The sequence below is a fragment of the Cupressus sempervirens genome, chromosome 11, assembly GCF_028749045.1.
Source record: "Cupressus sempervirens isolate cs-2001-9-10 chromosome 11, ASM2874904v1, whole genome shotgun sequence".
NCBI lineage: Eukaryota > Viridiplantae > Streptophyta > Pinopsida > Cupressales > Cupressaceae > Cupressus > Cupressus sempervirens.
This window is the reverse complement of record NC_143128.1, coordinates 509594859-509621479: the sequence shown is the minus strand read 5'-3', so window position 1 is coordinate 509621479 and position 26621 is coordinate 509594859.

The following is a 26621-nucleotide window of genomic DNA, read 5'->3' as shown; positions in this document are numbered from 1 at the left end:
TGTGAGGGATTTGCTGATAGGGATTGTACATTGTTTGGGTAGTTGCATGGTGGATGACGGGTTGTTGAGGGGGAGGTGGCGCATATTGCTGCATGTGCTATGAGGCTTGCTGTTGATATGGGATTTGAGGTTGGGATTGAGGAACATAAGCTGGCTATGGGGTAAATGGATTGCTTTGTGGAGGTAAGGTATAAGATGGTTGTGAGGCTTGGGGAAAGGATCGGAGGGCTTGTGGGGTTTGACCAATATATGTGGGTTGTGCCCCCATTTGGGATGGCATCTGCAAATAATTGGTGGTTGGCTGGGGTGGTGGATTACCTCCTAGAAGTGGCATTGAAAAGTAGTTGGTAATTGGAGGTAATGGATTAGTTGGTGGTGGAGGTGGTGGGAATTGAAAGCTTGGGAATGGAACTGATGGGGTTTGATAGCTTTGTGGCTAGATTTGGAAGCTTGGTAGAGTGGTGGTGGGAGCTAGGGTCACTTGGGAGCTTGGTAGAAGATTGGTAGTAGCTTGTGGGTTTTGATAGCTTTGTGGAGTGAAGGTAGTAGCTTGTGGATTTGTGGCTGGTGGTATTGAGCTCCCAAGACCTAATGGAAATGATGGGATTGTGCTTTGGGCTGTGGTGAACAAGCTGGGGGCAATGAAAGGTTGATTACTTGGCCCCATGGGTGGCATCCCTGTTGTATATTGCTGAGGTTGGCCAAAGATGCTAGCACTGATTTGGGAGATGGGTGGATTGGGAAGGCTAGGTTGGGGAGCAACAACAATAGTGAAGGGGGTGAACGGTGAGGTGTTTTGGGTAAAGGGGGTTTGGAGCGGAGAGGTATGAACCAAGGATGGAGTGGTGGTGGCTGGGTTGGCTTGCGGCATGGAGATTTCAACTTGGGTGGATGATGGTATGTTTGGGTCTGTTGGGTCATATGGATTGGCTAGAGGCTCTTCTTTTGGAATAAATTGAGGATAATTTGGATCATAAGAGCCTATGGGTGGTGGCAGCTGCCCAAACAATGGGTGAGATGGATCTGATAATGGAGTGGGTCTTCCAAAGTCAAAGGTTCCTACATTGTCCCTTCGAAAATTAGCCATGATTGTCTCTTTGTTTTTGTCTATAATGGCATTTACCAATACTGCATTTCCTGGTTGGTTCATGAAAGCTTCAATGTCAGTAGGTGATGGCATAGCTGGCTCTGGGCTGAAGGATGGCTGAGTGCTCAAGGGGGGTGAGGCTGTTCGATCCAAATGATAGGGCTCCATTGTTTCTTTCTTCTTGGCTAAGCGAGTGACGGGTGGCATGAAAAATGCTCCTAGGGATGAGATGCAATAATGCTGATGGATGCAAAAGGGGGAAGGCTTTTCTATGCAAATGATTTCCTAGGTTGAGGCAAAGCTATATGAAAAAACCTAAGGAGGATTGGGTTGGGGATTCTAACTTCAAAGATATGTTGTCAAAGTACAAAAGGTCTGCTTTCCTATGTGCAAGCTTGGTGGTGATTGTGTCAACTTAAGGATAGACTAATGATCCTTTAGGAAGAACACGAGATTGACCACTTGTGAATCCCAACCTTTAGCTTAAGGTGATGAGGGATAACAAGTGACAAAGCTAGATTACCCTAGACAAAGCTCTGTCAAAGGGATAACCTTGGTGAGTTTGGTGGATTTGGAAGATTTTAGGAATGGCAAACTTTTAGCAAGGTGACAACAATTTTGAAAGCTTAGATGTGCAGATTTTCGATTACTAGCGAGATGGTATGATTCTAAATGAGATGGATGAGCTAATAATGCTTAAGGGGATAAGCTAAGATGGCTGGCTTTTCTACAAAGATGACTCTAGAGTGAAGCTTATCCAAGAAGATGTGGAGAAACAAGGGTGTCTAATCATAGAAATCATGCCTAGTTGGTAAGGCATAAGCAGGATTAACTCCTGGATGTTGGCTAAATTTGATGGTGCGCTCTAACCAGGCCTCTTGAAGTGCTTCGTCGGTAGCTTTTTCCTCTGCTTTGTGGAGTTTGGAAATTCGTGGGCTTGGTGTTATTTCTTTTCTCTTGGCTGAAAGTTCTCGGTATGCTAGAGATGGCTTGAGTTTGACCTTGTGAAACTTCTGTTTGGGTTTGGGTTTTTCCGACATAAATTCCTGAATCTGCTTGGCTTTGGGAAAAATCTCAGTTGTTTTGCTTCAACTTGTTCAACTTCCAAAATAGGCAGTGACTACGCTAAGTGTGCCCTAAGCTAGGATTGACCAAGTTTGGCAAACATTCATTCAACAAGTAAAATAAAAACAAGCAATAGATAGGAACACCCAGATAGAAGTTTGTGGTTCTCAGAATGTGATACTTGCGTCAAGGAGTGTGTATGTTCTACAAATGTTTCGATCAATCACTCCAATCACATTAACATCCTAGATGGTTTTCTGCAAGGCTGACAATTGGTTTAGCTAGGGAGTCCTCGATATACGCAAGGTACGTGAGGCCCAAATCCATAGATGAGACCAAAAGGATGTCACACAGCCGAGAGGAGCGGTAACCCACTTCTCCTCTTTCACTTCTCAAGGGTATAAAGTTCCTTGAGGCTTAGCCCGAATGACAAAATCTTGATCCCAAGAGAGGTGTCTTTCGATTCACCTCCCGATTCTTATACTCCGCCGGAGTGCTGGAGTTGAGGTCGTCCAAGGGGTGATGAAATCCCCAAGCAGGCCTCCTAAAAAGAAACAAGGTTTTGGATCCTAATCTTATGCACCCAAGATGGCCTCGAAAGACGACAAGGGGAGAGAAGACTCGGATGACCTTGGGCTAAAAAACACGCTTGTTCTTTTACCAACTGACTCTTATGTGTGCTAATCTAGACTTTGCAAGCACTCATGTTTAAGAGACAATGTTCAATTCCAACTTGAAGTGCCAACAAAAGTAAATCGATTGAAGAATGCAAACAATAAGAAGAGTTAGGGTCAACAAAAGCAAACTCGCGCACCCGGAGGCCCTCCACGTCAAGTATCGATTAATTTTCTTTAAGGCATTCAAGATTGAGTGTGAGTTTGTTTTAAGCCCAAAACAAAAGTGTGTGAGATTCGATTTCAAGCGCGCGCCCGGAGGCTCTCCACGTCAGTTGTTGTTCAATTTTAGTGCCCAAACTTGAAGTGTGATCGATTTAATCTAGAGTTTTGGCCATTTAAGAATTTTGATAAAGTTAAAGCAAACGTTCAAAGACCAAGTGAGTGAGTTAGATTGTGGAACATTTAACACCTTTTTCAAGTAGACCCATCCCCATAAATGGCACTGAGATTGCAACCAATGGTTAATATTTGATGGGTGATTAGAAAAGAGGTGAGTCCAAGGAACTACTCAAATTGATTTTTGTAAATTTGTATTTTAACTTAACAAAGTTTCTTAAATGTCCAAAAATCAAACTTTACCTAGATTGCATGTGAAAAAGAGATTTGTAATGGTTAATTGATCCTTGGCATTCAAGATTGGATTTTTTTTGTTTTAAGCATGCATTCCAAAGAAAGTTGATTTTAATCCATGACATTCAAAAGTGTGTTTTTGAGCAACATTCATTCAATGAAAAATGTGTTTAACATTCAAGTTCATTTTTTTAGCAATATGAAAACCTGCAAGAAACATGGTTAGTGGTTCCATATGTGCTCCAACCTGTAATGAGACAAAAAAAAGCAATTTAGTTAGTTAGCCAAAATCTTCAAAAATGAGAGCTTAACTATGGGAAAAAAAATTTTAACTTTTTTTTGTTGTTTTTTCTACGCGTAAAAATGCTTAAAATGGTCTAAATCCTACGGAACCACTAAAAGTCAAATTTTGATTTATACTCTTTTTTTTTTTTTTTTTAAGCTACAAAGTGCAGAAATAATAAAGAAGAAATGGAACATAAGCAAGTAGAGAACACAGTCTGCCAAAATACGAAGATGCTGAACTACAGAGGCGCCAAAATACGAAGAGGACAAAACAGATTGTAGCACAGAACACAGGTGACAAGCAGAGATGTCGATTTTCGTAGACGTTGATTTTTGCAGACGCGGATTTTCGCAGATGTCGATTTGCGCAGACTCAAATTTTCCCAGATGTCGATTTTCGCAGACGCAGATTTTCGCAGAAGTCGATTTTCGCAGACGCGAATTTTCACAAAAGTCAATTTTCGCAAACAGAATAGGTTGCAGATGCCAAAACTGCGCCAAAAAAAGCTGAAAATGCAAAAAAAAAATTTTTTTAGATGGTATTTCTTCTTCCTAAGTGCGTTCTTTAACCTGCAAAAACAAGAAAAATACCCTCACAACACACTCAAACAACAACAAACATTAGATGGTTAGAAAAATGACATATAGATGAAAATAGATGATTAAATGACCCATAGTGGGGTCCCACCTAGCGTGCCAAAATGTAGAACCAGAATTAGTGTGCAAAGAACATTAACAAATAAAGTAAACATTCACAAACCAAAAACTAAATTCACATATATGATTAGACAAAGAAAGAAAATAAGAAGTGCAAACCTCACAAGAAAAAGCACTCCATGCTTTCTTGATTCTGTAGATGTGTCCTTTTGCTGTGGATGTATGCTCAAGATGCTCAAAAGCTGCTTCAATGGAGATGGGTAATGGCAAATTGGTAGCTTTGTGAGCTCTCAATTTGGCATTATAAGGGTAATATTGATGGCTTTGGTTCTCAAAATAGCATGGTAACTTTAGCTCAAAGATTGTTGATGAAATGGCTTGGGATGGGATTCAATTTATAGGCTAAGGGGTAGAGAGATGGAGGGCTTAGATGCAAGGATGGATGAAGGCTTAAGGAGGGCTAAGATGCACTCAAAGGGGAGCACATGGATTGTGCTTGTTTAGCACCAATGGAAAGGTGACAGTTGTCACAAGGAGGATGAGTGTGAGAGGGTAGGGTAAAGGGTTGGTTAAAGTCATGATGAGTGGGGTTGAGTATGTAAGAGGGATGCAAGAGGAATGAGTGTGGAAGAGGGAAGAGTGTGTAAGATGGATGTAAGAGTCATGAGTGGGCTTGTAAGAGTCTTTATGTTTTGTAAGAGCACTCATGACTTAGTGGTTGGGTTTTTTTGAGGGGAGACTTTGGTTTGGATTAGGAAAGTCTTAAACTTGTTTAAGGAATGTGACAACATTAGGGGGTGGATTAGGCTTGGGTTTAGGATTAGATTAGGGATGTTAGAGATGTGCAAGTGGATGGCATTAATGAGGGTGGGTGAGTTAGTGGCTAAGCTTGGTTAGTATGGGTGGATGGGGTGGATTAGGCTAAATGGAGGATTAGAGATAGGTTAGGGGTTTTTGAATTTGAGGATTTCATTTATCAAATAGATTTATTTAAATAATGGAGATTTTTGGAATTAGATAGAAGAATAGGATTTAATTGATAAATAATAGATTATTTGATTTATCAATTAGGACTATAGATGATTAATTAAATTAATCAACTAGGGGATGACAAAGGATTAATTAAATAGAAATTTAATTAATAATGCCTTTTTAGATAACTAAATAGGATTACTAAAATAGTGTAATCAAATTTAGGTGTCTACACTAGCCACCTATTTATGTAGAATGAGAATTTCAACAACAAGTACACGTCTAGATGGTGAAATGAGACTTTGGGGAGATGTACATATTCTATGTCCATTGGCTAACATGATGGTTGAATATCCCTATATGGCTATGGTCATCATCACATAGGAAATAGTATCTCTACTTCAATAGAGATGCATCTTGTCCTCTAATATCCATTCTTTTTCATGACACTAATCCATATTTAAGATCATTTCTTCAACAAATACAATTCCCGTATACAACAAATAGTTCTCTTCAAAAAATATGAACAATGATATTTAAGATTGGGATTCCATATTTTGCAAGTGCCCTTGAAGGATTTGAATATTGCTTATTGGTTTATCCAACATATTCCAACAAACCATATATGTATGGTTAGTGTCCTCACAACCACAATCTCACATACATTGCAATTTCCTAGAACCCAAGAGCTAGAAGAAAAATAAGTACATCAAAGTATATTATAATTTCCCAATCTAATTATAAAATCAAAAAAAAAAAAAATCTTTCCCTTCTTGTATTTACATGTAAATAAATCAGAACTAGAAGAATAATAAGTACATCAAAGTAATGATTGAATAAACTAACTTTTCATATTGCTTTCAAGCCAAAAAATGAATGCTTTTATATTACAATGTGTTCACTATTTTTTGATCTTGATTTGAGTGCTTGGATGAAGGAATTTTTTTTAAAACTCCTTAGCTCTCTTGCATTATAATAACAAAACAATTCTTTACACAATTAAATTCAAAAGTTATTCAACATTATAACACATTTTCAATCCAATTGAAATAGTAGCAAATGCAAATGACAAACAAATAGAGTTTAAGAAGAAATGTGAGGTAGACCCATTGGGAGCTTAAAAAATAATAAAATGGGAAGCCTAGCAACACAGAGAGAAAAAATACTTGGTGTCAAAAAAACACTAAGATGACATGATATGCTTTTTTTAGTGCAAGGAAATCTTGTAATCAAATTGAGGGGTTTAACTTAAAGAGAAGGTGGTGAATGTACAATCATGTGGATGATCAGTTGAAATGTAGGAAATTAATTGATAGGACATGAGTCATGTTGAGATCTTGTTTTAAATAAATAAGAAAGAAGTAATTGTTGTCAATGTATGATCTCACAAGACATTAACAACTATTTAAAAAATTATTTAATAGTGACTTTAATATGCATACTAGAACTCTCTCTATCTATAGTTTATTATTATTATTATCTATATAATATTTAAATATAGTAATGATTACATTCATTAAATTTTCACATCTATATGAATCTTGTAGTAACTATTAGGTTAAAAGAAAGAGAACAATTATTTTGTTTGGAATTAAAAAATAATTTTTCTATACTTCTATCAATTTCCTTATTTTAATTATTGTCCCTTACCATCTTCCCCATCTTGAAAACTAGGGGGATAAAAGGAAATATTGGATGAAGGTTTGTGTGGGATCAAAGATGCAATTTTTTTTACAATGGTAACAACACAAGGATTTATTTCTTGTTCTTGTAAACATATTACTCCACAAAATATGAATCCTTTGTATAACAAATTATTTCACCATGTGCCAAAAGGATGCATTTGAGATGAGAAAAAATAGGTCCAATTGGGTAGAAACAAAGAAAGAATCATGTGAAAACATTGGAAGCAAATTGGAAAATATAATAGTGAAAAATCAATAGAAAACTAAAAATAAGTCCTAGTGAGAATGTAAATACAAGATGAAGAATCCAATGATCTATTTATATTAGAAATTAATGGAAGTTGGACCATATTTTAAGTATATTAGTAACATATCTCTAATAACACTTCTCCTTATGTCATACAACATAGTATAAAGGTTTTGATCAACAATGAAAACATATAAAAAGCATACCATCAAGGGTATACGATTTTGTCCTTAGTAATAGAGATATCCAATGAATATTTTCAATAGTAACTTATAGAGTGAGTTGGTCCTAAATCTACAAATAAGGCCTAATCTTGCTCAATCTAGGTGAAGGGAGTTAGGAGAAAATAACCAAATTCCCATTCTATGATACTATTTCATATCTTGAAAAGAGTTTGTAAATATGCGATTTAATTTGGGGATCATTAAAGATTTTTAAGAGAAGAAACTTAAATACCTCATTATGAGAGCTAATTTTATGATGTCTCTTTTAACCCTCAATACAAAAAATTGGATTGTGGGTTTTTTCATGGATAAGAACCAAAGCATCTATGGTTATATGTTGTCTCTAAGTTAGTAAAGCGCTTGTGGAAAGATAGTCCTTGGGAAGGAATAGGATTCAAGGTATGTTTGGTTGGAGAATTTGTAATTCTACCAAGAATTGTTGAATTGTCTTGTTAGATACCTTAGGAAGGCCACTAATGAGTAGACTATTGGATGGTCATTAAGACCTTATTAAGAAAAAATAAAAATTGGTTAGTTAAACCACAATCCCCTCTGCATCATATTGGTATCAAATCCATTATTATTGTGATCAGTTTGGTATATGCTAGTCACCAAAGAATCATTATTTCTAGAAATATTAGAGTCCAACACAATGACTAAATATCATAATGTAGTACTCTTATTTTAGTACTTAGCTAATGCAGAGAGTGGTATCCCAAGGATTGAAAATGTCTAAATTATCATATGGAAAGGGCATAAGTACAATGTTGGGCATCTCTTCTTCAAGCTTATACATATATGTTGTATGAAAAAGCAATGGGAAAAACACCACTCTTTATTTAGTGTTTGGTATTTTTGGTGATTTCAGACTTGATGAATAATCCAAAATCTAATCGTACATGGAATCTTTAACATGGTATGGGAGCCTAGTTAAGAGAAAGATTAGATTTATTAAAAGAGATACCTCTTCTATGATGGTAGGTTCTATGGAGTTTGAAATATTTTCTATTAATGTTTGTCAATATTGTCTCACCTAATCTAGTAGTGCATCTTGAATACTAAATATTAAAAGAAAGCATGTACAAAACTAAATAGTTAACACTTAAGATAGGACCAAGGTTACCACCACAATAGGAAGATAACCAAGCATGGTAGGCTCCTTATAGTATAACCCATGATGAAGTGGATGTGTCCCTGATGGATGAAGATGTGTGCTCATGATGTGCTCAAGCATAAAGTGGATGTGTGATTATCAAATGTGAGTTTGGATGAGGGTTTCAACAATGGAGGTATGGAGGGATTTCAACATTATGATGGTATTTTGGTAGTTTTTAGGCTCTCAAAATAGCATGATAACTTTGCATAAAAGGTTGATGGATTTTTTCAAGGAAGATGGTTTCATTTATAGGCTAAGGGGTAGAGAGATGGATGCTTAGGATGTAAGGATGGAAGACTAGTGAGGGAGATTTAAGATGCATTCAAAGGAGACCACATGGATTGTGCCTATTTAGAGCCAATAGAGAAGTGAAACTTGTTACAAGGAGGATGAGTGTGAGAGGATAGTATAAGGGTTGGTCAAGGGAGTAATGAGGGAGGTTGAGTATGTAAGAGGGATATAAGAGTCATAAAGGGTGATGTACGAGTCATAAATGTTGGAGGGTGAGGGTGAGGATGAGTGTTTTGACTTTAGCTTAGATTAGCAAGTCTTAACCCTTTTTTTAAAGTTGTTCACATGTTTAGGAGGGGGATTAAGATTACCTTAGATAGGGGGTTAGGGTTTAAGTGATTTAGCTTTGATGGGATGGTTTAGTTAGGTGGCTAATTGAGGTTAGTATGGGTGAATAGGTTAGATTAGGGGTAAAGATAGGGATTGGGGATGTTTTAAAGGTTTGGGATAATTTATTAAATGATTTATTTAATAAAATGAGGTATGGAATTAAATTAAATAGATCTGAGAATTTATTTAATTTAATGGAGGAATGGAGTTTTAATTAATAAGCTGATTTTGGGTTATCATTTGATTTTATCAATTGGACTCTAATTTTTTATTATTTAATTAATTAACTAAGGGATGTCAATTAATTAATTAATTAATTAATATTTAATTAGTACTGTCTTAGGAGATGACTAAATACAATTACCTATTTGTGTAACTAGATTTAGGTGTCTACATTTTTCCCCTCTTTGACATAGTGTTGGAAGAACATTATTTCAAAGAAATTCAAATATAAATGACACGAAGAAGATTTTTTAAAGCAACATGGTTACCCTAGTTTTTAGTGGAAGAGGAGAGAATGGACCATGTGATGCTCGCCCAAGAAGGTGGTGAGGCTCGATAGCTTCTTGAAAGGTACAAGAATCTAGGGTGAGTGGGAGGACTAAGAGTGGCTAAGGGAGGGGGTTGAATAATTAATAGGGGATGACAATTAATTAATTAATTAATTAATATTTAATCAGTAATGTCCTAGGAGATGACTAAATATGATTACCTATTTGTGTAATCAGATTTAGGTGTCTACATTTTGCCCCTCTTTGACATAGTGTTGGAACAATATTATTTCAAAGAAGTTTGAATATAAATGATGTGAAGAAGACTATTTAAAGAAACATGGTTGCCCTAGTTTTTAGTGGAAGAGGAGAGAATGGATTGTGTGATTCGCCCTCAAGAAGGTGGTGAGGAGAGAAGGTGAGGCCCAATAGCTTCTTGAAATGTACAAGAATCTAGGGTGAGTGGGAGGACTAAGGATGGCTAAGAGAGGGGGTTGAAGGAAGCTCATACTCTCACTATGGGAGAATGATAAAACTAAAAGCCTTACGCACAAGGATAACCAAGGATTAAGAACACTGGTTATAGGCTCAAGGGCAGAGGGGTGTGGTTATTTAAATTGAACCTAGGAAAGTGATTTGGAAGATGGTAGGTTTGGGGAGATTATGATTCTAGGATTATGTTTGGTGATGACTAAGATTATGATTGATGCAGGAGCTAGGATTGTGATTGATGTAGGAGCTATGATTATGATTGATGTAGGAGCAATGATTATGATTGATACAAGACTTATGATTATGATTGATGTAAGAGATATGATTATCATTGATTTAGGAGGTATGATTATGATTGATTCAAGAGATATGATTTTGATATGGATACTATGGGTTTGATAGATTGGTTGGATCGTGATTGTAGGATTGATCAAATGGGATGCTTGGATAAGATGGGATGTTTTGATAGGATGGGATGCTTGGATAGGATGGGATGTGTTGATGGGATGTTTGGATAGGATGGAATGCTTGGATAGGAGAGGATGTTTTGAGAGGATGGGATGCTTTGAGAGGATGGAATTTTTTGAGAGGATGGAGGTTCTTTAATGGGGATGAGTTGATGGGGGATGGACTGTTTAGGTTTATTACACAAGATTTGGGTAATGCAAGGAGGAGATGATGTGAATTGGATTTAGAGGGATTTGGTGGACGGGACATAGGAGGTGAGGGTATTGATAAGTGGGGTGGATAGAATAAGGATGATAGTGATGAGATGATGTAAGAGGAATGATGGGTATGGGAGATGCATTTTATTTGGGTTTCCTTGTAAAATTGCTTGGAGATGGGTGTGTTGGACTAGGAGGAGTAAGGGGATTGGGGTGATGTGTTGTATGACTAGGATTGGTTAGAGGATTTGGAAGATATTGGGATGGTGGGTTTGGACTAGAGATGTAGCTACTAGAATTGTTCTAGAATGGTGGAGACTAGGAGATGAAGGTAGAGGAAGATGGGGATATGATTGATGTATGAGAGGAATATATGGGCACTGTTGGTGTTTCAAACTATTGAACAACAAAATGCTCAATATCATAGTGAAAATACTCATACAATCTAAGGATTAGCCAATTCCTAATAGAAATTACATGAATAAATCACTATGACCCAACTTCAACAAAACCAAAGGATGGTTTCCTACTCTTTTGGCTCTACTAAACAAAGGTGGGTATACCTAGGGATGATTCTAATGCAAACTATTGTGTAGAGATTCTTTTAGGTTCATTCTAATTCTCATCTATTACCCACTAACACATGAGCAATTTACTTCACTTCCTTTAATGTTCTCAAACTTGTATGCATCCCTTATTAGTAGATCTGGTCATAATTCTCCTAGGATTTACAAATATTCCTGGAAATAGAAGCTACCTAAGACTCAAAGAATAGATATAAATGAGTAGTGACCAGCATTTATAACTTTGAACAAAATGGAACAAAACATGATTTTGATTTTATAATTAGTTTGATATGCAGCAACATAATTCATCCTTGTTCACTTTTGACTTATGTGACCAGTACCTTATCCATTGGGTAGAAAATTGACTATTGGTGGGAGATGTAATTCAAGTAACTTGTAAATGAATTAATCACTTGTAATCACCCATTCCCATTCTTATGAAGTATCATTTTCATAAATTCATAAACCCTACTGATTTACTAAAGCATTTCTATAATTCCTTGAATTAAAATCAATAATGAAATAGTATACAACCCATCTAGATTGCATCTAGTCAATTTAAACCTTATTTAAATGATGTCAAAGGAGATAAACACATAAAATGGAGACAAAAATTGATGATATAGATATAGTGTGAATACCCTTTTGTATTATCCCTTTAGATGACTAATAAAATGACCAATAGAATGGAAAGCCTAGAATACCTTGCTGATTCTGTCATTTCAATATATCATCAGAAAGTACAACTAGAAACAAACTCAAAACAACTACACCTTATTTGATCAATAGTACTCTCTCAAAAGACTAAAAATTATACAAATTTTGAACCATCACATTGCCTTGAAAACTCATTTATATAGGCATGAGTTGCAACAAGAAAAGGGCAAATGTGATTTGACAAGTGTCCAAGAAACAAAACATCATACAAGAGACAAAACGAGCACAACAGAATGCTAGGTGCATCAAAAAATCTTTGGGTAGGCCCATTTCTATTATTTCTGCAAATCACCAACTTCTAATTTGTCCCCTACTATTTTGGATCTTCAGAATATGTGGCTACCAAACTAGCCAGCGAAGGGTTATCCTGTGGTGCTTCCAAATCAATTTTTTCCTATGGATTTCCATTGCTTTCACCTTGAGGAGGAAATATTACCTTTTCACCTTCTTCCTCTTTTAGATCTGGTGTTCATGTGTCAATGATCTGCACCTCAACCTTTTGTTCTGTATCATCATTTGACCCACCCTCTTCTAACTGCTCATCAGAAGGAATATTTGCTAACCAGGTGTTAAAATGTGCATCATCAGGCCAATTGAATTCCAGGATATCATCTTGCTTCTTCAATATATAATTAGCCTCATTTTTAGTACTAACAAACTCTTGTCTCAAAGAAACAAAAAATAACTAGACTTTAACTAATTCCTCTATCGTGGTAGCCCACTAGACATGCCCCTTTCCATTTATGACTTATTTATTCTTATGCAAAAAAGCTCATCCAATTATTTACTCCATGCATCTTATTTTTTCTATTTATTTTTTCTATCCAAGGCACAAGGAAACAAATCAAATTTTTGATTCTTGTACTTGCTTAATAAGGAAACAATTTTCAATTGTAGAGCAACTCTCTTTTTATCAAAATCTGACAAGTCATTAGCAATATCATACATTTTTTCAATATGGTCATGGGAAGACCTTATAACTAAATAACATAAAAGGGTGATTTCTTTCTCCCTTTTCCCCCACTTATTAACAATAGGCTTGAGGCTTTCATCGTGGGTTTTTTAGTTCCTCCCATATACTTATTACTCTTGCCAACTGATCATAGAATAATGGCCATTCAATTTTATCCACTAAATACATTAGAGCCTTTCTAAGCTTATCCTAATATTGCACATTTAACTCTACATGTATGGCCCAGAGCTTGCTTTTCTCTTCTTCAAAATCCTTAGCCATGTAATATTCTAACCTTTGAGGTGTGTCTGGTATTGCTATAAGGGGGGTGGATTTAAAAGGTTCCACTGGAGGATGGGGGTATGTTATTCTTGGCTTAGTGGACTTCCCCATTAGCTTGTCTTCAAGCTCAATTCTCCTTTTCACCTCCTTATTATAGGCCTCAAGAATTGTTTCATATTTATTTTGTAACTCAAACATACCCTGTTCCTCCTTCTTAGCAGTGGCAAAAAGAAACTTGGAAGAATCCACATTCCAATGTGTTGCCTGCACATGTGAGGTATCAACAACCCTTCAGATTACAAGTATGTTTCCCACTAATCCAAACTCATCTAGTTGTGATGATGTGGCTCTAGATCTTCTTCTCAATAACCAACTGACCAATGCAGCTTGATCTTCAATGAATGCAGTGAAGTCCCTTTTATTTTTGTCTTGCAACTCCAATTTAGTAGAAACAGAATTGAAAATCAATGCATCTACAATATCCCAATTGGGCAACAATAAAATGTTAGTTGCCTTCACCATTTTCCTCCCCTCCTCAGGGCTTATATTCTAAAATTCTTTCATCATTTTTTCTTTTGTTTGGTTCTAAATGGCTATTTTCAATCTTTTAAAATTTTCCTCAAAAATGTTCATGTTTTCCCTCCATGCAAACTATTGAAAAGCTCTAGATTTCACAAAACTGTCATCAGCAAAAAATTGATGACTTGCCTATTTTAACATAGGGTCCAATTCCCTGCCTCTATAATCAGCTATTGTTAGCTCCAAACTTGGGAGGGGAGGTTCTGGAGGGTTACCCTCATCTAATTATGCTTGAGTAATAAAAATTCCTCCCTATGATCCCATTTGTTCAATCTGCTCACCAGTGAGCTATTCTTCTCCAATCCTCAAAGGGGATTGAGCGGGTGAATATTCCTCAACTTGAGGTCTCTCTTCTTTCATTTCCTTCTACCTCTTGCGATTAGGCTCATCAAGTCTCTCCTCTAGGGTTGTACTAGTGGATCCCATTATTTACTTGCCCTTATCTATAGGAGCCCTTTTATTTTGAATTATAGTGCAACCAGGCTTCTTTTGTACAATTATTTGATCGGCTCCTATATTAGGAGTGAAAGCCAACCTCCTCATGACTTCTCTGGCCTTATAAAGATAAGAATCAATCAAAAATTATTTCTTCTCATTCATAACTTCGATTATTTTAGGGAAGTTACTCATGAGCTTATTTATTCTATCAGCCTCTATATTAGCATTATCTAAAGGATTATATTTCTGATAAAAACAATGAACGAATTCTAGGACCCAAGATTAAACTCTCCATTTTTAAAAAAAATGTTTCCTACTCCTACAATGAGAATTCATTCCTTATAATGTCCTCTAGATAATATGAATCATGTTTGACCTGTGCCAGCTTAATTCTATGCCTCAAGGTCATTTTAAAAAATCCCTCAGAATCACAAAAATGGGGATGGGAGATAGCCATCATATACTGATCCAAAATTTTATGCAAAAAGATCCAACCCCCTTTGGTGATCACAAACTGATGGGCCACTCTGCAGGTAGGGAAAATTGACCATAGTTTCCTTTTCAACAGAAACATTTCTTCTACTCCTCCTAATTGCCACAAAACTTTAGCCATTCCTACCTTCAAAGGTACTTGGTAAGGCAAGACATGAGGACTCACTTTAAAACCATAGATTCTAAAAATCATAGAAATAGGATAAGGAATGATATCTCCCCAATTGTGTGAAACTTTCAAGTTATGGGGTTTGTCCATAGGCCTAAAGAGGTCCATTAATACCTTAGGGATTCTAGGATTTCCTCTAAATATGAGACATCTCAATTTAGAAGTAAAATATCTATCAAATCTAACAAAACAGGTATTATTTGCATCCCAAGTCATATCTGCACTCCACAACTGGACTGACAATGCTTCCCCATTTTCTTCCCTATTCAAATCCATCTCTTCACCAAAATAAGTCACCCCTTTGAACAAGAACATGTGCATAAATAGAGAATAGTGTCCAAAAGTTATCTCTACCTTCCCTGTTGCAATTCCAACTAAACCAGTATGAATTTCTTCAGCCAAAAAGGAGGAAAAATCAAAGATAACATCTACACCAAAAAAAGAAATTTTAACCATCATATACATAAGGCCAATGCTCATGAAATCCTATTCATCTTCACCAAAAACACAGCACAGGGTCCTATAAATCTCTATAGCCCGAGAAGTGAAAAGACTCTTCTTAAAAGGTTCTTTAGAGGCTGTAATAATTACTAGTAGAGTTCCTATTGTACCAATGTGTGCCCTCAATGCACCTACCCTAATTAAATCCTTCTTTGCTTTGTATTCATTCTCTAATTCTAGTAGATTGATTAGCACATGCTAATCTGACAACGGTTCTTGCTGAAAAACTTCTCTAATTTCTTCTAGACTAACTGAAACCATAGGCACACCATCATTTCTTCTCACTACTCTAATAGCTTTGTCATAATTCTTAGCAATGGCTTCAAGAAAATCATAATCCATGAAAACACTTGGAACTACTAGCTTTCCAAAATTAAAATTCCAGACATTAGCATGTGGGGCAAACAAATTCCTTTCTAAAAACCACTTTTTAAGCAAGAAAAGACTAGTTTGAGTAGTTTTTGCATCCCTAACCCAATTCCCCTTGTCATATAAGCCATCAACAATTCTGAGCCTAGGGTTTAAGGAAATCAATTTTTTAACTTGTGTAGGTTCAATAGTGGATGCTGGGAGTAATTCTAACAAATCATCATGAACATTCCTATCCATATAATTAACTTGCCTGAAAAATGCTTTCTTAGAAGGCATCTTGATTGTAATGATAGGAACTGAAATGCTACAAAGGTTGAAATATGAGTACTTACACGGTTTGCCAAACTTGTTCTTCTCTGAACCTCTGCAATTGCTCTCAAACAGATGAGGAGTTAGTTCACGTTTGTACTAGGCTGAAAACAATATGATCAATAGGCTTTTGCACTCAAAAAACATGAATTTTTTTTGCATGGGACTAGAACTAATGAAATCTCCTAAATTGTACTGTATTTCTCCCACACATGAAGCTTTCATTCATCATAAATGCATAGAATAGAAAAAAAGAGTGGCATTACACTTCCTTTTAAATTTGCACCATTGATCTTTGAAAAAATCCTATTATCTAGGAATGAAAACTAGGCTAACTCACTTTTCTTTTGAACATGTTGGAAGTCAAACCAATAAATTGCCTCCATCTATACCCTTCCTCTAATGCTAGCATTTCAAACTTGGCCCATTGATGATTGGGGACACGTGTCCTCAAGTCACTATCTCGATATACATAACTTCCAAGAAACTTTCCATAGTGAGTATGCGACAACCACTAATTTTACTTTGATCATGTGGAAAATATTTGAAACAACCTTTAAGAGAGCAATGGTGGGTCCCTCATTCGCTAACTCGCTATACATAATCTATGAACATCTTTTCATAGCAAGTTAATAAGTATCGTTGATCCATACTTGATCTTATGGATGACACATTACTGCAACGGTGGGTGGGCCCTCATTCACTAACTCGCTATACATATCCTCCAAGTAACTTTCCATAGTGAGAGAATGATGGCTATTGATCTTGGTTTGATATAATGATTATAATTCTTCATGGGTTTTATACATGGGGAAAAGGTCTAGGATATTGTTGTCGCTAAGCTGGCTTAACACATTGGCACACTCATATATATTGTTTTAAACCTTTGGTGACATCTCATGTCCTTGGACTTGTTGTGTTTATTATTTTTAGGTGGGTTGCTACATTGCTACCGAAAATATTACTAACTATCTAGCTAGCGATATAGCGAGTTCCGACGAATTCAAAAATTCCAGCTTACAAATGCTTAATAGGATGCCACCGTGTCATTTGATATGCATAGCTCATCTTTTTCATGTCACTCATTCGGGGACCACCTTTGAGTATTTTTTGTTACATCACAACCTTTTGACCAGTCGCTACATCACTATTGGTGAGATTACTAACTATTTGGCTAGCGATATAGCGACCTCCTAGTAACTAGTAAAACCAATGCTGAGAAATAAAACTATGAGTGACATGACTTGCTCAAAAATAAAAGCAAAGTTTGCACAAGATTTTCCTCGAGATTCTCAAAATCATTTCTTTCTTTTAAAGAATGTCCTCTTTTTGCAAAATTTGAGCACTCGCTATGTTGCTACCAGAAAATTGGTATTATCCCAGCTAGTGATATAGTAACCTTTGACGAATTCTCAATTCTGGTGACAAAAAAAAAAGATACATTAATTGAAACTTCACCAATTAATACTAGTGTTAGAAAAGGTAGTTGTGCACATTTATAAGTCTGCATGGGAAATTTTGAGGTCACATCAACCTTTAAATCTAGTTTCTACCTTCTTCAAAATCTGGGCACTTGCTACATCACTACTGGCAAGTCACATGGATTTTTGATAGCAACTTAGTGAATTGTTGGAGAAACTTGAACTCTGGTGACACCACTTGCGAATTTTTTCATGTGAATTTCTTCTTAAAATTTACAAGCCTAAGACATAGCACATGGTCATCATGTCTTCATGTTAACACATTTCTCGGTGCTAGACTTCACTTTTCAGTATCACACATTAGTTCTTCGATGGTCGCTACCTCACTAGGCATAATATTTGAGCATCTTGCCATAGCGAGTATGCGACAACCATAGATTCAAATTAGATCCAATGATAGGATAAAACCCTTGTACAAAGGACTCAACAAAGACCTCAAAGCAAGTAGGAAGAATATTTTCTTATCCCTTTTTAAAAATTTTGCGCCAGGATAAAATTTAAAAGGCAAGACTTAGGGTTTAGCATAGATTTTAAAAGATATAAAAAATACACAAACCAAAACCTAAAACCCTAGGTGTGAACAAAAGAACTCACATCTAATTTTTTCACCATGATTCTATATGAAATTAATATGTAAAAAATCAAACCAATAGTGGCTCTATCTAGGGATGATAGACTACTTGAGTCTATGCAAGAATTCAGAATCTTTGGGAGAGCAGACCACATACTTGGTACATGGATGACAAATTTTTTAGAGAGCATAGAGAAACACATAGAAACAAGAAACAAAATACCAAACTGTATAGAGAGACTATTTACAGGGACTTACAAAATATATAGAATGTATAAAAACACCAGGAACCCCTAAAACTACTATTCATGGAAAATGGATACTTCAAGAAAAGTACCTCTTCAAGAATTGTTGATGAATTGGCAATTCAAGAATACCTCTAGTTAAATCCTTTAGAAAATATGAATCTTCTCCATTTCTATCAAAAATGTTATATGGACCAAGCTAGATTGGGTCAAATTTACCATGCTTTCCCTTATCTTCCATTCTAGCATTCCACATTAGTACCATACCTCCTATTTCAAGAAAAGTACCTCTTCAAGAATTGTCGATGAACTGGCAATTCAAGAATACCTCCAGTTAAATCTTTTAGAAAATATGAATCTTCTCCATTTCTATCACAAATGTTATATGGACCAAGCTAGATTGGGACAAATTTACCATGCTTTCCCTTATCTTCCATTCTCGTATTCCACATTAGTACCATATCTCCTATTTCAAATTTCTTATTATTGGCTTTTCTATCATACAAATGTTTCATTTGTGACTGCAACGTGGCATTTTGAACAATAGATTCTCTCCTTGTTTCCTCTAGCTACAATATATCATCCATTCTGAGTTGCATCTCATCAATGATATCATCTTCATACAATTGAATAAATCTATACATCTCTTTGAGGTTATTTTGTGGAAGTCTAGCCTGTATACCATAGACCAAGTCAAATGGGGCACATCTAATGGCCTTTTTCATAGTAACCCTATCAGCCCATAGAGCTAATGGCAACTTTGAGTCCCAAGCCCTCTTGTTTTCCCCTAAAATCCTCTTGATTATTTTCAATATACTCTTATTACTAGATTTAGCCTGACTATTACCATGAGGGTGGTAAGGTGATGATGTGTTTTCCGTAATGCCATACTTTTTACAAAAATCTTTATATTCCTCTAATTTGAAACACATGGCATTATTAGTTACAATCTTTTGAGGACATTCAAACCTAATTATAATACTATTTGGGATGAAATTAATGACCACCTTGCTTGTCACATTCCTAGTAGGGATTGCCTCAACCCACTTGGTGAAATAATCAATAGCCACCAAGATCCAAGAATGACCTCCACTAGACTTGTTTGTGATTTTTCCTATAAAATGAATTCCCCATTGTTGGAAAGGTGCTTGCACCTCAACAGGTCTTAAGGGTAGATTTCTAAAAAACTTCAACTTCCCACTGAATCTTTGACAAGTATCATATACTTTCACAAAGTTATGAGCATCTTTAAAAAATGTTGGCCACCAAAACCCAACCCTTAGAATCTTGTGAGCAATAGTTTTAGCCATATAGTGACCACCACATACACCTTCATGCATATCTTTCAAAATCCTTCTAGACTCAATTTCATCCACTCATTTTAAAAGGACTCCTTCCATGCTTCTCCACCATGACTATCCTCGGACTATAACATATCTTATAGTATGCAACTTAAGGGATCTCTTTTGATTATCAGTTAACTCTGATGGAGATTTCATAGTTTGCAAACAATAGATTACATCCTTGTACCAATCAGAGGTGTCCATATCACAAAGATCTTCTTTGCAATTATCATCCAATTGATTAATTTGGTTTGCCTCTAGATTTGCTTCTGCCATCAACTTGGCCAAACCTTGTCCTCTGACCAATTTATTAATCTGGATGTCAATATTGAATTCTTATATTCTATTTTTCCACCTACACCTCCTACCAGATACCTCTTGTTGTGAGAAGATGTCTTTCACAATAGTAGTAGGAACAAAAGAAATAACTGTAGCTCCCATCAAGTAACACCTAAAAGCTTTCACCCCTTTTACCAATACATATGCCTATTTTTCATTGATGTCATACTTAAGCTCTACTACTTGCAAATACTTGTTGAAGAATGAAATTGGTTGCTCATAACCTTCTTAATTTTTTTGTAACAATACCGCAGCAACAATGTGAAATGAAGCAAAAGAAAATATGTGCATTGGCTTATCATAATCAGGAGCTTTGAGAACATGGGCATCTTTAATAGCTTTCTTAATTTTTTGAAATGCAATACTAGGTTCATCATCCCACTTTATCTCAGATCCTTTCTTCAGCATTCTTGATATTGGCATACTAATCTCTGCAAAGTTAGTCACAAACCTTTTGAGAAAATTAATGTTCCCAAAAAATAATTGAATTCCTTTAACACTTTTAGGCTTCTAAATCTTGTCTATTGCTTCTACCCTTTTAGGGTCAATCCTTACTCCATGCTTTCCAAATAAATGCCCTAACAACTTTCCTTCAATGAAACCAAATTGACAATTCCTGGTATTTAAAGAGACACCATACTTGAGAGCTCTGATAAAGACCTTTTCTAAATGCATGAAATGCTCATTTTCATCCTTAGAATAAGTAGTTAAATCATCTTGATATACAGTCAAGAATTTATTAATGATATCAGCAAAAGCCACATCCATTGCTCGTTGAAAAGTTGCCCCAGCATTGGTAAGCCCAAATGGCATTCTGAAATAAACATAAGTACCCCATGGAGTAGTGAAAGTAGTTTTAAATTGTTCTAATTCTTTAACAAACACTTGGTTGTAACCTGAAAATCCATCCATCATTGACATAAGCTCTGAACTGGTGACCCTTTGCAACATGGCTTCCGTATTTGGAAATCCATAATTATCTTTTAAGGAGGACATATTGAGGTTTCTAAAGTCAACACATAACCTTATGTCTCCATTTTTCTTCCTGAAAAGAACTAAATAGGATACCCAAGAAGAATTTATAATAGGTTTTATGATCCCAGCATCTCTTAAGTTGATCAATTCTTCTTACATTTTGGGAGCCAAGGTTGGGTTTATTGGTCTCTATTTTTTCCTAAAGGGTTTAGCATCTAGTTTTAATGGAATCTCGTGCTGAAAAAGATCTTCTCTATAGGCCTTTAAGTCATCATATGACCATGCAAATACATTTCTATATTTCCTTAGCAGACCTATCAAACCCTGTCTTATCTTAGGAGACAATTTTTTACCAATATATACCTTCTTAGGGGTTTCTTCAGTTCCCAAATTTATCTCCTCCAGATCCTTAGCATTACATTCACCAGTATCCATTTGAGATCTATCATGATTATCAAAAACAGTTTCTAGGACAACTAAACCCTTTGGTATCTTATTTGTTTTCAATTGCACAACTTCTTGTCCAAAAATAATATCTTTTCCATCTATGTTTTCTACATATGCTGCACAATCAATTTCTTGCCTTGATAACATATACTCACAATTCAAAAACCTTAAAATATCTTTATCATCCTCAAATACTTGCCAATTTTGGATATTGTCAGGAACAAAGGGTCTAGCTTGGATTTCCACTTTAGATATACCAACAAATGTAATGTCATCAGGCTTTACTGCTACATTTGCTAACAAATCTGCCATCTTGTTGTTAGTCCTATCCTTCCAAGCTATTCCAAATGCATCAAAATATTCAATCATATCCCATACTACATTTTTGTATTGTTTTAATCTTTTATGGATATAACCAATTCTGAATCTCCTATAACATGTAAACACTTTATCCCATGCTTGTGAGCTAATCTGAGTCCTAATAATAGAGCTTCATATTTTGCTATATTATTAGTACAAGGGAAACCTAATGTAAAAGAGAACTTATATGTTATTCAGGTAGGAGAAATCAATAAAATTCCTGCATGAGATCCTTCTTTGCAATAGTCACCATCGAAGAACATAGTCCATAAATCACCCTTATCTTTTTTTGCATCAACTTCTATTTCCATCTATGATTTATGTTTATCTTTCCTCAAGGTTAGGACCTTAGCTCAAAATACATTTACATTTGTGTCCACAAAATTTTTCATATTATCTTCTATATCTTCCTCTATCATATATATACTTTTAGGCTCCCTATTGACCTTTACCAGATTCCCCTCAATATTAAAAGTAGCAAATGACAAATCACACTATAAACTCCCACCCATAGTAGCACTCCACTTTCTTGATAATAACATGTCATACTGAGGTGGAATGTCAACAACCAATACACTCATAGTAAGTTCTTTTTTAGGGCAAGCTATTAATCTATATGGCAAAGAGCTTATAATTCCTATGGCTGTCACTTCTCTTTTATCCATGTCACAACATATTCCCTTAGTAGTATCAGCCTTGAGACCCAATTCTTTCATTATTTCAAAAGGCATCACAGAATTAGAGGCACTAGAATCAATCATGCAATTTTTTAAGGTCTTACCATTCACTAAGATACTCAGGAAAAGTGGTTCGACATTTCCTAAACATTCATTGACAAAACTATCCAAAAATATCTAAGGAATTTAAGAGACAACTATTTCATCTTCTTTGTCTTTCATCTCTTCCTTATTTCTTTCTTTGGGATGATGATTTTCATTGTAGTCATCTCTTACTTTTATATCAATGTCTTTCTACCATGCCATGGCTTTAGTTTTCTGTTCAAGGATTCCTAACAATTCAAACAATGGGACTTTGATAGTGATTTGTGATAATACATTGGTCATGTCTATAAAAGAATCAGAGGAATCATCAATCATCATACTCTTTTTCTCAATTTGTTTATCCAAAATGTTCACAACCTCTTGATGATTCTTGCCATCTTTAGTGGTCATTTTTGGTACCTTCTCATCTAACTTCTCAGGAGCATTATTTGGAAATTCAACAGTCTTGGGAGAGTTCATTTTCCTTGGTTCCCATTTCTTGCTATTAATTTTAACCTTCATAGTGGAAATATCTTTAGGCTTCATGGCTTCCCCTTTTTTAAGATTGACACTTTTTATAAACACACTAGCCACCTTGCCATTATCCTTTTTCTAAGTCATGTTTCTAGTCTGCACTTGAGCTATCATGTTAGCAGTAATTTGATCAATTTCTTCCCTATAAGGCTTCCTTACTGTCACCTCCTCTTTAGCACTCATCATGTTGCACACATTGTCTTCAACATCACTCTCATCAGAAAATACTTGTTGTTGCATCTTATTTTGAAATTGCCTTAGCTCATTTACATCTCTATCATAATCTTCACAATTAGAATATTCACAATGTGAGTCAAACATATTACACCCTATATCATCATGGTTTTCTTCATGCTCATGACATTCTTCCACTACAGCTTAATTTCTTAAAAATGACAAAGCTACTGCACAATATTCAAGAGCATGAGGTAGTTGACAAGCAAAATACCATGTAGGTTCAGCAGTAAATTTAGGATCATTTACCAAATTTACAGAGTTTTTGGATAAAGGATTAGGGGTCACCTTGTTATTTGTGTTCTTGGGGGGAGGAACATTAGGCTGACCATCCTTCCAAGTAGTGTTATAAGGGAAATTTTGCAATCTATTTTGTCTACTGAAATTTGATTGGTAGGGGACCCTATTTTCAGTGGGGTTCCTATCATTCTTCACTTGAGGAAGATTCAAACCTTTTATAGCATTTAGACTTTGACTCATTTCACTAGGCTCTTGCTTTTTCCCTCCAGTAGGTTTATATTCTTCCCTTCTATTTCCCTTATTCCCAAATAACCTAGGATAATCTCTTTTTCTTTCTAACCTCCCTAAAATCCTTAAGTTATTTTCTATATTAATAGCAATTCTGAAAGCATCTCTTAAAGTCCTAAGCTCCTTATCCCTAAGCTAGTATGCCATTTTACCATCAAAAGCATTTAGATAAGTAATTAGACATACCTTGTCATCAATTTGCATGGCTTGCATTAGCTTGTACATTCTTTTCTAGAATTTAGTGTTAAATTCAGTGATAAATTCATTGGGCAACCTCTTAATATTATCGAATTCACTCAAAATATTACTCTAATTTTTCTTGTCCCCATATTGCTCTTTGAAACAATATTCAATATATTTCCAATCAACAATAGATAATTCAGGGAGTCTCTTGAACCATTCTCTAGCATCTTCAATTAGTGACTGAACAAACAATTTCATAATGACATATTTAGCTTCAACCTCATAATCACTCATCATATCAAGAAAACTCCTCAAATGGTCCTCACAAGAGATAGCATTATTTCCATCAAATTTAGGTAATCTTTTCCTCATTTCTTGTGGTATAGGATTAGGAAAACCAAGGATCCCATCAAAACATATTTTCCTATAACCTTCTAAGTGGACAGGTCTCCTTTGTACATCAATCTTAAGCTGATTAGCACTATCTTTCTTATTATTATTCATAGTGTTACTAGTGCTAGCATCACCAATATATTTTTTGAGATCTACTTTCTGTGAAGATGAAGACAAGAAAGAAGGAGGTACCTTAGTAGTATTCTGATTTGCATCATTAGATCCATTAATTATCTTTAGGCATAGTTGTAGACTACTTCTTGGTATTTTCTAGGAATTTGATCTTAGTGTTCATTTCAGCTATAAAAGCCTCATTTTCTACAATCTCTAATCTCTTGGCTAAAGCATCCCTTTCTTTCCTTCTCTTTTCCAATTCAATATTAGAGAGTGACATAGAATCATGGATCTAAACTGTCTTTACTGGCTCATTGATCTTAACACCAATCTCCTTTTGTTTTCCTTTGTCCTTAGCCCCTACAACAAGTTCCATATTCTTTACTCTATTGTTATCAACTCCTAGAGTAGTATAGTTCTTAATCTACTATATTACAGGTCCGTGTATATTCATTTTTGAGTTTCCAGCAAATTTTTCTCTTTCCTTCTTAGTTGTTCAACTTGTCCCACAATCTTAGGCTACCATGCCTTAGCTGCTATCTTATTTTTATTCTTTAAAGAAATAATTTGCCTTAGTAATTCTTGTTTTTCTTCATAATTCTTCATAATCACTTCTTCCCTTTCCTTTTGAAATCTCCTATTTATAGCTTCTTGCTTAGCAAGCTATGCTTTCAAATTTTCATTCTCATCAGGATCAAAGATAGTGAACTTAGACCTAGATGTTTTCTCATCATTAAAACTTTTAGGTTCTAAGTGTCTAGGTCTAACCTTTTCAAGGAAATAATCTAACAAGAAAGGGTTTGTACTATGCTAGAAAAGATTGTTACTAGTCCTATCCTCAAGACTAAATACATGTGGTTGCACAATTTTCTCCTGGCATATCATTTCAGGGGTATTATAGAAATCATCATCAGACAAAATTAGATGAGATCTCGGACCTTTGGAGAAAGGCACTTTTTCAACAACAGAATGGTGAGCATTATCTTTCCCTACTAGTTTCTCCTGTGAGTAACTTCCTTTTTGCATCTGATTTCCCTTTACAACCCAATTCTATCTTCCTTTAGGAGGGAGATCAGTTTATAATTTGATTTCCAAGTTTTTCCTCACATTTTCTCGGTATTTCTTTTATTCTCTATAATTTGGGACAAAATTTCTTAATCTTGACACTAGTTAAAACCTTTTGAGTCACCACCCACTCTATCAGAATGGGAAAAAGAACAAAACAAATGATAAATCCTTTAGTGACAATCTCAAGAAAAATGTATACAAATTCCAAATCCATAGGAAACTTCAGCATAAAAATCTACAACTCTACACAAGGGGACATAGATATCTAATAAATCACTATTTATGCAAACACTAAGTGTAATTCCCTAGTAGAGTTGCCATTTTGTTGGTGTTTCAAACTACTGAACAACAAAATGCTCAATATCATAGTGAAAATGCTCATACAATCTAAGGATTAGCCAATTCCTGATAGCAATTACATGAATAAACCACTATGACCCAACTTCAACAAAACCAAAGGACAATTTCCTACTCTTTTGGCTCTGCTAAACCAAGGCGGGTACATGTAGGGATGATTCTAATGCAAATTGTTGTGTAGAGATTCTTTTAGTTTCATTCTGATTCTCATCTATTACCCACTAACACATGAGCAATTTACTTCACTTCCTTTAATGTTATCAAACTTGTATGCATCCCTTATTAGCAGATCTAGTCACAATTCTCCTAGGATTTACAAATATTCCCAGAAATAGTAGCTACCTAAGACTCAAAGAATAGATATAAATGAGTAGTGACCAGCATTTATAACTTTGAACAAAATGGAACAAAAAATGA